General features: G+C 41.1%; 1 protein-coding gene across 3 annotated transcripts in view; it reads left to right on the top strand.

Annotated features, from left to right (window-relative positions):
- The window catches only part of INPP4B (inositol polyphosphate-4-phosphatase type II B), a 301,350-nt gene that overhangs the window by 212,436 nt on the left and 75,035 nt on the right, over window positions 1-13,879 (top strand). The window lies entirely within an intron of this gene.

Below are 13,879 nucleotides of genomic sequence, written 5' to 3'. Positions count from 1 at the left end.
ACAGTGATTCTTGACTGCATTATTCTGTTCTTCCTACTGGATTTCTAATTGTTTTCATTTGCACAGAGAGTGAAATATCTTGTTTTGTGTGTGTTGCAGTGAATGTAAAAGTGCCTCTTTGAAGGTGTATGGTATTCCATGACCTAAGGAAAGGGTCTTGGAAGCAGAACCAAATTCTGGGCTGCAAACTGGTAGAAAACTTACGCTTCCTTTTATTTAGTGGAACAGTGCATGATTTGGGCTCCATGTTTTCTTTTATCCTGTAATTACTTCTTTGTGTGTTTCCCACATTTTCATGACTTGATTTTAGAACAAAGATATTTAAATTATTAGAAATTTTATAAGATTTTGGTTATTCAATTAGTTAAAGCTAATATTCCATCCCATTTGTGTACTGATGCTAGGATTTTAGCTGTAACCCTGATTTTAATGCAGCTGGAAGGCCAACTTATTTACCAATACCAGAGATTTGTGCCAAGACTGGCATCCAAAGTTTCTGCATCAAAAAATGTGTAACTCTATTTTTATGGTAAAGAGATGGAACTTTTCTTACCTGTTACATTTGCTTCTGTGAGTTTCTCTCTATAGCAGGTGAGAATCTACCTCAGCTGTAAGGTCAGGGGAATGGGTGGCAATTTTTTGGTCTATTCTTTATTCTCCAGTAATAATTGTGGGAGTTGTAATTGTGGGCACAGTATGTAGATTCAGAACTGTGTTCTACTTGAAATGTTTCTTGTACGTTGGAGTGAGGTACAAAATCTCACAGATCAGCTAGGAATAGTTTTCAGTTTGAAACTGGAAGGGAAACTCAACAGTCCTGGGTCTGATAAAGACAGCAAAACCGAATCTTAGATGTTCTTGTGGCAAACTGTTCCTCTTTCTCATCACCCCCTTCCTCCCCCCACCCCTCCCTGTGATGGTAATTAACTCTTACTAGTTTTTTTTTCAACATCATGAAGTAATAGTAGATTTCTTAATAATGAATATTGGATTTGTTTTGCAAATGAAGCCTCTCTAACCCTACCTGTGTGTTAGATATGTACAGTTCTCTATCTGTTCTCCAGATGGCATGGATCATTTTGGCTGTAGAACAAGATTTTACATTACTTTAATTTTGTTTACCTTAACTGAAAGAAACTTAGAAATTTGTGTATGTGTTTTGGAAGTCCTCTGCCCACAAAAATAAGAAATTAGAGAAGTATAACTTTTAAAAGTCCATTTTTCCCTTGCTCTTTCAAGCCTCATGAACATTTTCCTAGTGGTGCTCTCTAGATTGAAACATATTTGACTAGTCCCATTCTATTTGTGTATGATATTGTACCATTAGCTATAACAAAGGGACAAAAGGTGCCCTTTGCTTACACTCAGGCTCATAATTTACAAAGCCAGGTGAAAAGTTGATTAGAGTCTTTATCTCTCAAATTCAAAACTACTTTGAATTACCTTCCCCAAAAAATGTTTAGCTTGAAAGAGATTTAAGAAATGTGCTAAATGTTCTCCAAGCAAAATGAAGATATTGCCCTACGCTAAGCAACAGTACTGTTTTTAATCTGAGGAAATTACAGGAGACATCATTTGTTCCACTCATAAAATCTCTTCCAGAGTTGAAAAACAGAACAAGAATAAACAAACCTTGTAGTAATTATGACAATGAAGCAAATTCTTCTTCTTTTTTTTTAAATTCTGCCCTTATTCCTTCTCAGATGTTTACTAAGGGCCTGACCATGCTCCCAGTGAAGTTCATATGAATTGACTTCAATGAGAACAGAATTGGGGCGTTTTAAATACCTTTTTTGGATTTCTTCAACATCTACTTAGTTGTAAACTGTAGATTCTTTATTTTGTTATATTTTATTTGTCAGGAGGCGTGGCTTCATTTCTGCATTAAATTTTGATGGCTTAAAGTGGAGCTGGGAAGGGTAGACCTAGAAACTGAAATGTTTTGAAAGTTGCCTCCTATTATAGAACTTACTTTAAAAAGTTATCTCCACAGTGTGGAAAGCTTTCAGATATTGAAGAGCAATAGGAACGGGTGTAGTTCAGGTTGCGTAATAAACTCCAGTATACCTTCCTGTTTTCAGTTCCTGATAATGTTCTGAAACTTTTGCCTTCTGAGGCCACAATTTTCCATGCGTGATCTCTGCCTAAAGGTGATACTTCTCTCTCTCTCTCTCTCTGCGCGTGTGTGTGTGTGTGTGTGCGTGTTTTAAGAGTGTGAGGTGGAAGATTAAAGATTTATGATTATGTACGCAGAAGTCAGGAAATGCCACAGTCAAGGTGATAAACTGACTACTTTAATTCTGCTCCGTAGGGTACCTGTAGCCTTTGGTTACATTACATGATGTCATACTATTTCTCAAGAAATCCAGCATAGTACCATGATATTTTACAGCCATAGATACACATTTATATCTTGCAGTGCTGTATACTATTTTGTGTATGCAAGACAAAGTCCATGGAAGTCAATTACATGAAAATTTCTCAATGAATGTTACTTACATGTTATATCACAACTTAAACATAACAAAACTGAGTAATACTGTAAATGTACTAGCATGCATAGGTCCCCAGTTAACTCCGTTAGCTTCCTAGTTGACTAGCTCAGTCCCGAAACTGACCCTATAAGAAAAGCTGTGCTGTTGGTTGAAAGGAAAATATATATAACACATGAAGTTATAACCAGATTATTAAAATACGTACTTTATAGAGAAAAGAACTGATCATATAAAAAGGCTGTCAATAAAGATATATTTGATCATTATGACATAAAATTAGTGTAAGTATTAAAAAATGGAAAAAATGTTACAGGATTCTACACCTGTGTATTTAAGGTTGTAGAAAATGTTATGATGATATACTGGATTATCTGAGCAACAGGATATGTTCCAGTAATTAAGGATTGCATCATAATACATACCCAAAGGGTGAAAAGGTAGGGTTTCATTTTCTTTGCACTCTGAGTATATACTTCCTGAATTTTAGGGTGCATAACATATCCATTGTATGTAATTTCCTAAATTTTAAAATGTGAATACATTTACCGTTTGACTTTTTTCCCTCTCATAGATACTTACTTCAAACAAGGATTGTGCCCTCCTTAATCCATCTTTTCTTACAGTCTGACCGTTGAGTATATTCTTAAGGCTGAATTTGAGATATCCGTTTCCAAGGTAACAGACTATGGTGTCATCAGCACAGGATTATGATTTCACTGCAGGATAAAGCATAAAGAGAAGATGGGTTTTAAGGGAGAACATTGTTTCTTAAGCTTCAGTGTTTTGCTATGGAAAATTACTTGACAAAGTTAAATTATGTTATTTTCCTTTTTTTTTCCCATAGTCCTCAGACTGTGAAAGTCCTTTTTTAAGGATTTCAGTGTTACCAGTCTGTACCATGCAGTAGCTTGCTCTCATGCAAACACAGGATTCTACATTCATCCTGATGTATATGTTACGATTTGTAGGTGGACAGACTGATAGGATAATTTTGTGGAATGATCTGCTCAATGAAATTGAGAGGGATTCCACAGCTCTAGGTTGGAACACTTTTGTAATTATGTGCTCTAGGGAACTAGGTGCTTCTGCACCTGAACCAGTGTCTGTCTTTGTGACAAAGTAACTGGGGGTGGGGGCGGGGGGATTTGAAACAATGCTATGTTCCCTTTATAGTTTTCTTCCTCAAGTAAATAGTTTTCTGTATAAAATTTCCCCAGTGGAAATGTATTTTATGTTCGCATCAGATATCATCTACTTTCAGGAGCAGGAGCATGGAAATTTCCATAAACTTTTCTCTTGTGTTCCTCCTTTTTCTGTGTCTTCTCTTCCCTGTCTCTTCTTTCACATTCTCCTTTTCTGTAGTTTTCCTGTGGAACCCCTTTATTCTTCTACTTCCACAGCCCTTATATACTCCTCATATCCGTTATTTTTATCTTTCTCGTTCCTTTTTTCTTCCCTCTCTCCCTTTACTTAGCACGTGCTCTCTCTCTCTGTCACTCAAACTGTAAGACTGCGCAGCTTCAACAACTTGAATTAACTGATAGATGCTAGGAGGGAATGAGGTCTTTCTAAAAGACCCACTGTCTGCAGTGCAGGAGGGAGGGAGATAATGTTTAAATCAATCAATAATGTTTTAAAATACTGTCAGAAAATCCAGAGCAAGATAGCAATTTTATAGCAAGTGTTATTTTGTTAATCCTATTTATTGTGTGTTTTAGATTTGACTCGCTTCCTGTCTCAGGTTATCAGCCTTCTTCATTTGTTTTCGGTATGGCTTCTGATTTCTCTCATAAACAATGCTGAGGGCACACTCATATTTGAGTGTGGTCAGATGTTTCAGCATCCACTGTTAATCACTGTGATTATATGGAAAATTTTAGGTTTTAGGCAGTAGAATAGCAATCTCCATAAACTGTAAATTCTTCCACTTCAGCATCAAAGTTGTTCAGTTAAAATAAACATTACAACAGGTTCTGCTTTCCATACAGCAAAGAGGTGACGCTGTTATTATTTTATTATATATACTGCAGTAATACACAGAGGCCTTCTCGGGATGGGGTCCCATTGTGCTAAATGCTGCACAAATGTGATAAGACATGGTCCCTTCCCAATGGGCTTAGCTACTGTATTTGAGTTAAACCTAGCTCAGAGTCCTCATTGGAAAGAGGAAGAAATTAACTGTGATTTTATAGTAATAATATGTAAAATATTTGAACCATGATCAATAAGATTTCTGAACTCTCTTTTTAAGAAGTTTACCTGAGAATAATTATTTCGGTCATTCAACTCTTCTGTTTTTTAATTTCATACCATTTTAATTTTGAGACAGTTGAAAGCCACAGAAGTTTTCACTCCCTTTACAGTAAGGAGTATATGGTATTAGACAGCAAAGATAGAATTAGCCACATCTGAATCCTCTAAGTATGTTGCTGGGAAAAGTAAGAGCAGGGGCAGCACCAAGCGCATGCCTGGGGCGGCAGGCCGTGGGGGGCGGCTTGCCAGTCGCTGTGAGGGTGGCAGTCAGGTGGCCTTCGGCGGCATGCCTGCGGGAGGTCCGCCGGTCCCGCGGTTTCGGCGGCAATTTGGCGGCAGGTACGCCGAAGGCGCAGGACCGGCAGACCTCCGGCAGGCATGCTGCCAAAGGCTGCCTGACTGCCGTGCTTGGGACGGCAAAATACATAGAGCCGCCCCTGAGTAAGAGAGAAACTTGGGGTTTTGCTAGCTCACAGCTAGTATATTTCAGTTCTCATTAAAGGGCCCAGTTAGGCTGTGCACATAGTGGGCCTGATTTTGAAAAGATCAGGAGTCTATGACCGTGCCCAAAAGTATATATCCTAATGTAGTGTGCCTAATTTGTGTGAGCAGTTACCACTGTGCACATGCAACTTGGGTATTGGGATGCAGAAATTCCCAGTTGAATGCCAGACAGACTATTTGCACGTACAGTCATGGTAATTGCACAGACAAATTTGGCTTGTAATCGTGGACATGTCTTTGATTTTTTTATATGGCCCTAGGTGTCTGATTCTATCAAGCCTTTACTTTTGCTGTGAATATCTTTTGCTGGTCTGGGGAGAGGTAGTTTGCACCACTTCCTTCCCTCAGGAATTCCACTAGGAAAGTGCAGCTTTAAGTTGTAATTAGGATTCCATAGTAGCCACACTGCTCTGCTGCAGACTGACTCTGAGGTGTTCTCAATCAAGACTGCCTTCTGGCTTTCCAGGCCATGCCCCCTCCAGGACAGCAACATGCAGTTTGGAGCTGTGCTGTCTGACTGCGCAGACTGTGACGGAAGGGAAGCTGTGGGGACCTTGCACCATTGCCATTCTTCTCACTGCTTCTCCCACCCTAACTTATGACTACATAAGACAACAGAACCTAGGGCTGAATCTGGCTCACGCTCTCAAACAACAATGTTTTCTCTTTACAAGGTACTCCTATAAAGCCTCTCAGGGTGTGTGTACCCTGCAATAAAACACCTGCTGCTGACTGAGCTATAAAATTGAAGTGTAGCTACTCAGGCTCAGGCTGAAGCCTGGACTCTGGGGCCCCGTGAGAGTGGGGAGGGAGTCCGAACATCTACACTGCAACGTCAGACCCCACAGTCTGAGCCTAAGGTGACCAGATGTCCCGATTTTATAGGGACAGTCCCAATTTTTGGGTCTTTTTCTTACGGAGGCTCCTATTACCCCCCACCCCGTCCCGATTTTTCACATTTGCTATCTGGTCACCCTATCTGAGCCCTATGAGCTCAAGTCAGCTGACACAGGCTAGCCACAGGTGTTTTATTGCAGCACAGAAATACTCTCCGATATGAGACAGTTATACTCTAGCCAAGTGTGCTGAAGTCTGTAATAAACTCCAAAGTGTAGTGGGGGAGGGGAGTGTTTATATAAATCATATAGACCTTGGTTCCCAAAAGCAGCCTAATAGCAGTAAAGAGCTCATTGTGCAAAAGCAAAAAATTCATAGCTGAATTTATGAAAATATTATTTGAGCATAGCTTTGTCAGTTTTAAAATGGTTAAATTTCTGGCAATTTACCCTCAGCTTCCTCAGCTTGTTAAGCAGTTAGCTAACCAAAATAACACTTTTTAAGTAGCATAAAAAGTGTGAAGTGAAAGCAGAGGTTGAAGGAGCAACAGCACTGACTGCAACTGTCATTACCACGTACAGTTTGCACACAAACACTGAAAATAAAAATATCTAGTTGTTCCTGAGCGAATGGGCTTAAAATACTATTTAGAACTAAAAAGCTGAATTCATCTTTCACTTTTAGCCCTTGTGTGTGTGTTTGGGAAAAAACTGAGAATATAAATGAGATCAATATCTTGTGGTGGTGTACAATTTACACTCAGAGGTGTGTGTGTGTGACACAACTTCGTCCCCTGGGTATTGATATGCACAACTTTTGCTAAAATTGATGTGAACTGTGTATATAAATCCTACTAAATTATGGTTGTGCATGGGACTCGAAGGCTCCTGAGACTGGTAATGGGACACAGAGTTTTTCACCTCTTGGTTCAAATCAGGCCCAATGCCGTAGCTACCAAAATAGTTTCTGATGGCTGTTCAAAGATCTATTTGGAATGAGCTGGTGATCTCAGTTCAGTTCCTAGTGGAAAAGTGTCTGCACCTGAAAGTCCACCATCACAAGTGGCATCCTTCTTGATGTTTTTAAGAGATGCCAAGGGATGAATTATCATGGAGACCACCCTTAGAGGCATATTGACAGGGCACAGAGGGGAAGCTTGTACTGTTCTTCCCTGTGGTGTCTCCAGGCCAGGCAGTCTGGTACTTATTCAAGAACTAGTCTTTATTTTTTAAAAAACTAAAAAAAAAAAAAGAGAGACTTTATCCTTCAGTGGGTAAATTCCCTAGTTTCTAAATGTGAAGGGCTATTCTTATTTTATAATGGGGAATGATAAGTGATAATGCAATCCTGTTTCAGACTTATTTTCTAGCTCCACCTACTGGAGATTAAACATATTCTGTGTTGAATGAATGAACAAAAATTCAGTGCAAACAATCAGTCAGATGATTGGTACAAGTAATTTAGTTCAGTTTGAATAATTTTATCTTGTACCCTGCAGGAAAAAAGCAATTCTATTTATATTCTAGAATAACATTCTAGTATTGTCCAAAACTGAATGTGTTCCTTGTAGATCATCAGGTGAAATGTAGTGAGCCTAGAGATTTTGGAAAACTGCTTTTTAAAACATAACTAAACAGATGTATATTGTAAGTGATATAAATATTTTGATGGGTAATTTTGCTGGCATTTCATAGTGTTTGTGGAACTTAAAAATTCAAAAGAAGTTGAAACATTTTTAGATATTCAGTGTGAGAATTTTTGATTAAAATAATTATCCTTATGAATCCCTTATTTAATATACAAGTTCAGCTCTCAGAGATCAAGTTAATTAATCAGGCATGCTCTGTTTTCATCACTGTGTGGGCGATGACACTACAAACACAGTTGCAGGGAGATGCCCAGAGACTGCCCAGGTGCGTGCTGCAGGAAGTGGTTTTAGTGCAGTACTAGATATAGAAAGAGGTTCCAATTACTGAATCTCCGGTGATTTTCATGACATTAATGAGTACGGTGCTATTGGCGGTGCCACCTTTTGTGTGAGATATAAAACCAAGGTTTTAAGCACCTCTGATAATTGAGTAGAATAATGTTTAGTACTTCCATGCTCTTAGATCTTCAAAAGTACTTTATTAGTTAGTATAGTGATGTTGATATTAACATAAAGTACTCCCAACACTGACAAGAGTAAGAGTAAGTATTCTGTTGTCCAGCGTAAATGTCAGTTTGAATAATTAGAATTCTGTATATTCACAATGAAGTTTCAGTTGGGTATAGGTTGCTGTGTACTCTTTAACAGCTATTGCTGTGAATCTCAGAAGTGACTTTGTTTTGGTGGTAAGTTAAATGTTGTGTGCATGTCTGAAATCTCTTCAGCTGAAAAGTCTGTGTTAACTGGAGTGTAGTTATGTTCCATAGGGTTGCACTGAGTTAAGATCCACTCTTGTGATGTCCCCAAGGCTTGTGGGAGATAGAGTCGTGCGGCGCTTGTGAGCTCCCTAGGAGCCAAGTGTCAGTCCTGCAGCATTTACGAGATTTGCAAGACTGAAGCTCCCTGGAAGACTTCTCCCCTCCTCTCCTTTTCTGCTGAGCCATCTCTATGCTATAATCAGGGCAAATCTGATTATATAAATCCACAGTTATGAAGGTATTGGGAGTATTCACAAAATTAGGGTTCTGTTATGTGTACGTATTTCCAGAGTGTATTTGGGACCTTTCATTAAGAAGAGAGATTAAAAGTATTTAAGTAATAGCTTTTCTTTACTTACTGTACATTGAACACGGACGATAGAGGCCTACAGCCCTGCACTAGAATTGCCATTCTTTTCTAGCCCACTGGTTCAGATACAATAGTCTGTTTCCTGATAAATCAGCAGTGAACAAAATTTGATGCTATAGAAGAAAGCACACTCCCAACAACCAGTGCAGTGAATCTTATGTGGAATACTTTGGGAAAGAGAGGGAAGAAAATGTAGATGACTTCCTATTTAGATTGTAAGCTCTTCAGTGCAGGAACTTTCTACTACTCTGTGTCTAGCACAATGAGGACCCATTCTTGGTTAGTCATTAGGCATGATTAATATAATAATAATAATTAGAACCTGAAACTGAAATCTGATCATCATAACTTGCTTGTAACCACTAAGTGTTGTTAGTAAGTCATATAAAGGTTAAGATATAGAGAGGGTTAAAAATTATCTAGCTCTTTTTTAAAATCCTGTCACGGTATGTGCCTCAATAATTCCTTGAACTCCATATGTAACACGTAGTATATTTATAATAAAAAGAAAATACTTCTGTGTTTTTTTGTAATATCGATGGGTTATCTCCTTTGACTGAGTGATCCCAGTTACATATCGTTGGTTTCATTTCTCCCTCTCACTGGGGTTCAGAAATTTATTTTCCTGACTCAAAGATAAGACTGTAATAAAATTCTAAGATTCAAAAGCATCTTAAATGAAACAAATAAAGCTTGTCAAAGAAAACCATGCCTAGGTCTAAGACTCCTTAGCTCTCCCCAGGCAGTCTCAATCCAATGAATTTGTAGAAACAAGATCAGAAAATATGACACTTATGTTTCTAGAGCGCGCTCGCTCTCTTTCTCTGTGATTGCCAGTCTTTTTGCCTGACCCTCAGCACTGCAGTACCTTAGGGCAGTGGTTTTCAAACTGTGGGTCGCGACCCAGTAGTGGGTCGTGGAATGTAAGGCACTTGGTCGCGACGTGTCTGGTCAGCACCGCCGTCCGGGCCATTAAAAGTCCCGTCAGCAGTGCTGCCCAGCTAAGGCAGGCTAGTTCCTACCTGTTCTGACACTGTTCTGCCCCTGCCCCAAGCACCAGCTTCGCACTCTCATTGGCTGGTTCCCAGCCAATGGGAGCGGTGGGGGGTGGTACCTGCAGGCGAGAGCTGGGCAGAGCTGCTTGCATGCCTCCGCCTAGGAGCCAGACCCACTGCTGGACGCTTCCGGAGCGCAGCGCAGCCTGCAGTGCCAGGACAGGTAGCAAGCCTGCCTTAGCACCCCTGCTGCTTCGCTGACCAGGAGCTGCCCGAGGTAAGCCCGAGCCCCAATCCCCCGCCCCCGCCCTTGGCCCCCCCCCCCCCAAACCCGGAGCCCTCTCCTGCACCCCAAACCCCTCATCCCCGGCCCCACCCCAGAGCCTGCACCCCCAGCCCAGAGCCCTGACCCCCTCCCACACCCCAACCCCCGCTCCAGCCCTGAGCCCCCCTAACCCCTCAAACCCCTCATTCCCAGCTCCGTTGGGTCACAGACATCAACAATTTTCTTCAACTGGGTCCCCAGAAAAAAATGTTTGAAAACTACTGCCTTGGAGTATGTCTATAGTACAGCTGGAAGTGAGTCTCCCAGCCGAGATGGACAGAACTGAGCTAGAGCACTAAAAATAGCAATGTGGATGTCCCAGCTCAGGCTTTCAAGCCCACCCAACCCTCTAGGCTTCAGAGCCTGAGCTCCAGCCCAAGCCAGAATGCCCACACTGCTATTTTTAGTGCACTGGCTCAAGCCCCACTAGTGCGACTCTGTCTGCCCAAGTTGACAGGCTCACTCCCAGCTGCAGTGTAGACATTACCAATCTTTTACCTCTTGAAATAGGATGAATGTCAATTAAACTTTTGAGGCTACTCTAATGTGATCAGGTCTGACCCTGCTTATTACCATATCAGGCATTGAAGCATCCTTCATATTAATACTATGACAATAAACTCTGCTCTTATCACATACTGAATTACTTCTCTGGCACAGCGTATGCTGTGTCTTCCAATCTCATTGATTATTGTGTTTGCTTTCCTGGGCAGTTTTATTTCATAGATTCATAGAGCTTAACACCAGAAGGGACCAGATCATCTAGTATGACTTACTGTGTGTCTTTACATTTCTCTCAGTTACCCCTGTCTTGAGCCCAATAATTTATATAGTGTTTGGCTAAATCATATCTTCATAGAGTTGTAGACTGTAAGGCCAGAAGGGACAACTGTGATCATCTAGTCTGACCTCCTGCATAAGACAGACCATAGAGCTTCCCCTAAATTATTCCTGCTTGAGCTAGAAAGGCATCCAGGCTTGATTTGAAGACATCTGGAGATGGGGAATCCACCACTACTTCCCTTAGTAGTTTGTTCCAATAGTTAATTACCATCACAGTTCAAATCTATGATTAATTTCTAATCTGAATTTGTCTGGCTTCAGTTTCTAGCCATTGGTTCTTATGACCTTCTCCATTGGGTTGCTAAATTTGTTAGCACTTGGTATTTTCTTCCTGTGAAGGTACTTACACACTGTAATCAAGTCACCTCTCAATCTTTTTGATAAACTAAACAGATTGTGCTCTTTAAATCTCTCAGTGAGGCATTTTCTCTAGACCTTCAATCATTTTTGTGGGTCTTCTCTGCACCCTCTCCAATTTCTCAACATCCTTGTAAAAATGTGAACATCAGACCTGTACACAGCATTTAAGTCTCCATCTCACCAATGTCATATACAGAGATATAATCACCTCCCTACTCCTACTAACTACTCCCCGGTTTATATGTCCAAGGATCACACTGAACTTTTTGCCACTGCACTGCAGTGGGTGCTCATATTCAGTTCCTAGTCCACTGTGACCCTTAAATCCTTTTCAGAGTCACTGCTTTCCAGGATACAGTCACCAGCTCAATAAGTATGACCTGCATTCATTTTTCTCAGATGTATAACTTTTCATTTGGTTTTATTAAAACACATTTTGTTTGAATGTGGCCAGTTTGTCAAGAAATCCAGATTACTAGATGACTGCCCTGACCTCATAATTATTTCCTACCTCCTCCAACCTAGCATTTCAAAAGTTTCTTTTATCCTTCATAGTCCCCTACTCATAGCATACACTTTCGGTCAGAATTTAGTTCATGGATATATCTTTTCAAATCATAGTCTAAATTAACTTCCCTACAGGACACCTCTGTCTTCGCTTTCCAGTATTAATTAGTCCTTCACTGATCTGGCTTGGAATGTTACTTGAAACAATTTGTCATTATCTCCAACTTAATTTATATTGTGGCAGAGCTCCGACCTTGTCTCCTTGCATCCAGTGCTTCCAGGAGGTTTATGCTAGCCTCAGAAGCTCACTGTGACCCGCCATGTAGCCCTTCTCTATCTAGGGCCAGGGTTACAGTCTACCGAGCCCTTTTCATCATAAACCAGCAAGGATGTTGGTGAGAGAACTCCCACAGTCTCTGTTGTCCCTACGGGCTTATTCAAGAACAGTTTAGCCTCCCGGCCTAACCAGAGTGAGCTCTTTTACAGTATCAGAGGAGCCTTAATTAGAGTCAAGTGTTCACATTAGCTTAACAGCCTCACCTGATTCTTTGCAGGTTAATCAGAGTCAGGTGTTCTCGTTAGCCTAACGGCCTCACCTGACTCTTTGCAGGCTAATTGGAGTCATGTGTCCACCCTACCCTGGAGCAGTCCCCGCTCTGGTCAGTCAGGGAACAGAAAACTGCTTATCCGGTGGTCCGTATATCTGCTTTCTACTACTCTGCTATACATCAGCTGGCAGCTCCTTCGCGGAGCCATGAGCACGGGCGTGTACTTGGCGCGGTTCACTCCCCTCCCAGACACCTGCCCCTTTTGCGGTGTGAGGGAGACCCTGGCGCATGTATATCTGGAATGTGCCAGGTTGCAGCCCCTATTCCAGCTCCTCTTGGATATATTATTACGTTTTGGTTGCACTTTTCCCCTCACCTGTTCATCTACGCACTCCCTATCCATGGCCCAACAAAGTCGCAGGACCTCCTTGTCAACCTCCTCCTAGCCCTGGCCAAAATGGCCATCTACAAAACCAGGGAGAGGAGGTTGGCTGATGGGGTTTCCTGCGACTGTGGGGCCTATTTCCGCTCCTCCGTGCAGAGTTTCTCTGGGTGGCATCTGCTGGCTCCCTTGACACCTTCGAGGAGCAGTGGGCGCTGTCCGGGATTTTCAACTTGGTGTCTCCATCAGATTCCCTTCGTTTAGCTCTGTGACCTCACTCCCATTCCTGTTAACGCCTTAGTTGTCCCCCGCAATTATTTGGAATCCCGGACCTGTGGATCCTCCCCTTAGGCTGGGGGGAGGTCCTTTAGCAATGGGCGGGTGGTAGCTTCCGCCCACCCACTGCCAAAGGACCTCCCCCCAGCCTAAGGGAAGCCCGCCCACTTTCTGGATCCCAACAGGACTACTCTGCTGTACCCAACTGGCCTGGGTCTATCACAAAATATTTAAATGGAACATATTTTCATTAAGTCTGTGATCCTTAATAACACCAATCCACAGCAAATATGATAGTTTGCTGTACGTTATTCAGTCTGTCACACGCTGTATAATCTTGGTGTTTTCTACACATCTGAATTCTTAAGGTTAGGTGATGAAAATTGGACAGATTCCTGAGGCGGGTGAATCTTGGTGGGATGTATTAGAGATTAGGCAAACCCTGGGTGGTTTGGATGCAGATCTAATTTTATTAAAATCTACAAAGTCCAAATGTGGAGTAGTGATGGGGCCAGTTTGGATAAATAATTCCAGTTTTCGTCCATCACTAGATATGTTTGTTGTATTCCTTTTTATTTCACTCAAGCATTCCATTTTAAAAGTATTTCATTATTTGAAAATCTTTTATTTTAAATATGCACTTTAACAACACATCAAAATATATTTCAAAATATTATGATACATAGTTATTTTCATTACCAACATCTGTCCTTCAGATAATTCCAAAAGTCATTTTATTATCCTTAAATATCCAAAACAAAAAATAGAGAGAAGTTCA

The sequence above is a fragment of the Trachemys scripta genome, chromosome 5 (genome assembly GCF_013100865.1).
Source record: "Trachemys scripta elegans isolate TJP31775 chromosome 5, CAS_Tse_1.0, whole genome shotgun sequence".
Lineage (NCBI taxonomy): Eukaryota > Metazoa > Chordata > Testudines > Emydidae > Trachemys > Trachemys scripta.
The sequence above is the reverse complement of the archived record's forward strand: the minus strand, read 5'-3'. Positions and strand labels throughout refer to the sequence as shown.